At 32.3% G+C, this 4,506-nt stretch overlaps 1 pseudogene; it reads right to left on the bottom strand.

The window, feature by feature from the left end:
- Nucleotides 1-1,854: 1,854 nt before the first annotated feature.
- LOC11412346 (uncharacterized) lies at nucleotides 1,855-3,383 on the bottom strand (annotated as a pseudogene).
- Between the last annotated feature and the right edge of the window lie 1,123 nt (nucleotides 3,384-4,506).

Genomic DNA, 4,506 nt, shown 5'->3' with positions numbered 1-4,506 from the left:
ACTCTAATAATTTAGATATTTTCTTGAGAATTGAGATAAGGTTTCAATTAATTCTGATATTTGTACATCCATTTTGTGACAACTTTCTCTCTCATACTCATATTATCCTTTTATTCTTTCTCTTTCTTTTTCTCTCTCCATTGTTTTTAACCAATGAAAAGAGAGAGAAAAGAAGTTGTCGCAAAAGTTGTATGAAATGGTTGTTCAAATATCACTGCTCATTTCATAATTATGTTAACGTACAAACTTTCATCTATTTTTAATTTAATAAATATTATTTTTTATAGTTAATAATTAAATGAAATACTGTTTTAATTTTTTTAATCCATACCTGAGAGCAAAAAAAAAGTCTATACTTATATATTAAGGTTTTCTTCTTCAAATTTTATCCTTAATCTAAACTATCGTGGGAAGCAACCATGTTGACCTTGGATATTTCGTGGGAAGGATCCTTGGTGCTGCCATACAATTTCTAATTTACATATTTATTATTAGGCATCTCATATTCACCAAATATATTTGTTTATAGGAACCAAACATATTAGTTTCACAAGTGTTTACCAATTTCTTAAACAATGCTTTAAAGATACTTGGTTGGATAACCCTAGTTACTAATTCATTATTTTTGTTTTAAAATTCAAAAAATAATAATTAAGGTAGTGTTTATACTAAGGTCAAACGTACAAAATGTAGTGACGAGCTCAAAAAACAATATATCCTACCTCCTAATAATAAACATATTCAAATGGTTAAATATTTGGTCAATTTCCTTTGCTTAGTTAAATACACAAATAGAAACTTAAGATTATACTCGATTTAATTAAACGAGACCAGTTCAAACATTACATTTGACAAGTCAAGCTCAAGCTATGAGAATTTTGAACTCAACATTGCTATATCCGGCGAATATAATTTTCATGAAAGCATAGCAAAGATGAACTCATGTTTATCTTTAACTAGTTGCTTAACATAAACTTTGAATTCTCAAATATTGATTAAAGGCATACTGGTGCTGAACCAAGCAAATTCACATGAAAATCTACCCAAAAAAGTAGAAACAAAAATATGATACTACTACTAATACAGACTCAAATATTTCATTAAAGGAGTATTTAATTTGTTGATTTAGAGAACTCTTTACACTATTCTAAGCACTGTAGTAGTGTTAGGAAAAAGTGAATTGCATGGAAAAGTAAATAAGTCAGAGGAGATAGGCCTCGTGAGCAAGAAAATGTGAGGAAAGCAAGCTACAATTACTATTGCAGTTCAATATAGAGTGCTTCATTTTCTAAATTTGTCAATTGTCCTCTCCCTAAAATCCAAACCCTTACACTGTGCTCCTTCCTTCTTCTGAACATAACTCTATTCTCGCAAATCTCAACTACACGAGATGGAACAAACAAAAACGAGTGTCATATTGTTGGCATGTCCACAACGTATCCAGTATGTATTAGAAATTTTTTATTTTATTTTTGAAAGAACTTCTAATACTCAATATGTATCATCACTGTATCGGAATGTGTCGGTGTATTGATACGTATCCGACATACGATACAGAAAATGGTGTAGCGGTGCTTCATAGTATAGTAAAAAGTAGGGCTGATTTTGGATTTGGTTTCCAAATTGCTCTCTTGTAGATCGATAATCAAACCCATCTTCACTTAGAGAGGGGAAGAGGAATGCACACTTCCCTCAATTGTGGATATTGCTTCATTGGATTTGTAACAATGGTTATAGCCACTGAACAATTGATATTTGAAAATTTAAGAAGATGAAAGCAACATATTTGTGAACTTATGAAGATGACTATAGCAAAAGAATATAACAAGGTTTAAGTTGTAACCATAACTTGGTTAATATTATATTTATTCGAAATGAAAAATGTAATGATAAAACACTATAAAGAAAGATGGACAACAATATCTAACAATGATCATGAAAATTTGAACTCTACTATCTCAGAGTAGTTGTTATCTTCTCTCCTCAGTATTAATTTTCTGTTGAACTATTAGTGATTTAGAATACCTCATAACTTCATCGTTTATTTCTTTCATTTCTTCACAGTGACATATATTGTTATCTCCATGAATCCTAACTGATTTCTTCTTCTAGTCTTCAATAGTTATTAGGTTTATACATCGTTTAAATTTCACTCAATAGTTGCTATCTTTTTCAAAAAACCAATAAAAAGAGTCTTTTTTTGAATGCCTTCTAAGCTGAGTTTCTGGAATCCTGATCTTTGTAGTCTTTGAGCCAAACGCTCAGTCCGGCAGCTGCTAAACACGCTGGATAAGTGTTTCATAGACCCGACATTGACCATCAAGTTCACTGCATTGTTAAGGTTGTCGATGGTTTCAAGTGGCAAGGCGTTGATCAATAAATTTAGGTCAGACATGGTTAATTCAGAATCATCACTAAGATATTCCTTCAGCTGCATTAAAACTATGTCAATGACATTTGAACTTTCCTGAAACATTTTCACACAATTATTGAGTTGCTCCACCATACTACTAGCAATATCAGTACTGACTGGTTGTGGTGAATGTGAAAGGACTTCAATAATACCAAATTTTCATCTTGGAAACTGGTAGGTTGTTCGTTATCTATTACAACATCTACAAAAGAGAAAGAAGAACGAAGAATAATAACAAAGTAGCTAAAACCAGCTCCAAGAATGAATAACTGCAATTTAACCTTCATGAGTTGCACAATTAAACATCCGAGAAAAATGTAAAGAAGATCCACTACGAATCCGCACTGAGTTTGCCTTAACAAACTTAGTGACATGATAGCAAAGGCGGCACATGAAATTAGACTGTATGCATCTGGTTTTCCATTCATCACTTTATCAAAGAAAAAGGAATACAGCGAAGTGATTGTTAATACCAATATGCCGAGTGTGCTTTGAAGCGAAGACTTCTTGAGTGTCGCCATATATTTGCAAATAAAACGACCAAGCTAATGATGAAGCTGAAAACGCCGTAAAGGAAAATCTTCAACAAATTCCAATCTCCAAAGAGATAATTGAAGGAAGAGCTTAAAGCATAACAAAGAAGTCCAAGAACAGCTGAAGCAAAGCCTACAAACCTGCACACTTTCGGGTGCATCAACCATCTCCATATTTGGATTAGAATACGTGTCATATTGTCTCAAGTGTGTAAGAATTGATTTCCTAAACAGAGTGATAGTGAGACCAACCATTTTTGAATTCGGGTGTGACTTCCTTGCTGCTTGCTATCTCTATTTTAGCCGAAATTTCGAGGAAAGGACCAAAGCTGGTTATCATATCCAAGAAAGTTCCAATGATCTTTACATTTTTGACTTTGCTGATTGTTTGATGATTTTTCCAATAAGTTACGAGGCAAGTTCCAAGCCAAGGAAAAATCTCATCTGCAGTCAACACTCAACAGTTATGTTAATGATGGTCCTACTACGTTCCTCTTCATTTATAGAAGTTTGACTTTTTTTATTGAAATAAAACAATATTGATTGTTCAAATTGGGTAGAGTATATGAGATACAAATTCAACATCGATAAAAGTGTAAATAGTAAATATTGAATTTGGTGCAAACTTACTTACCAAGTTAATAGCATAAAACGATAAAATGCCTACAAATAATATAATGAAATCAGAGTGATAGAATAACTTCTTCTTTAAGATTAATTGCAACCTGGATGATATAGTCATCTGTTGAATCAGTAACTAATCAATGTTGATGTGTTGATCTAAACGAAACAAATACGTCAACAAATTAAAATGGAAAGTCAAACAATGTAGAATTGAGACGAAGAAATCAACATGAAAAAAGAATCAAAGGAAACATGATCTACGTGAAAACTCTTTATTTAGATTACAAGATCGGAAGCATAGCTCAGTTGGCAGGGACATGCATTATTATATTGTCCTCTACAAAAATTCCCACTAAATATTATATTCCCCCTGAAAAAATTCAATTTAAATAACTATTTTTATTCCCCTAAAAAAAATCAATTTTTTCTTGCACTAATTAAATATTATATTGTTCCCGTGAGCATAGCTCAGTTGGCAGGGACATGTATTACTATATGCAGGGGCCAAGGTTCGAACCCCGAACACCCACTTATCCACCTTGAAAAAGGTGAATTCTACCCACTAGACTACTTGATAAAAAATATATATATATTATATTTATAATTTTGATTATTTATTAATTATCCAGTTATACCGGTTCAATTGTGGTTCAGCCGAACCTTGAGTCGAAGGTCTCATTGGTTCAACCTGTGGTCTCGATTTTAAAACATTGAATATAGAGTATTTTCAACAAATGGAAAATAGAGCATTTTCTTCGTAATTTCGTTTGCTACAACTATTTTTAATTATGTAACAAAAAAATGTGCCTCACTGGAATTTTTAAGTCCAGATCCGTCCCTGGTGGTGGTCGAGGTTTGAACCCCGGATATTGCATATATTATGCATTGTCCTTACAAATACAAGAGACATATTGTACTTATTTGTTACAAGCGAGA

This window comes from Medicago truncatula, chromosome 5 (assembly GCF_003473485.1).
Source record: "Medicago truncatula cultivar Jemalong A17 chromosome 5, MtrunA17r5.0-ANR, whole genome shotgun sequence".
Taxonomy (NCBI): Eukaryota; Viridiplantae; Streptophyta; class Magnoliopsida; order Fabales; family Fabaceae; genus Medicago; species Medicago truncatula.
Note: the sequence above shows the minus strand (reverse complement) of the source record. Positions and strands in the feature narration are given on the sequence as shown.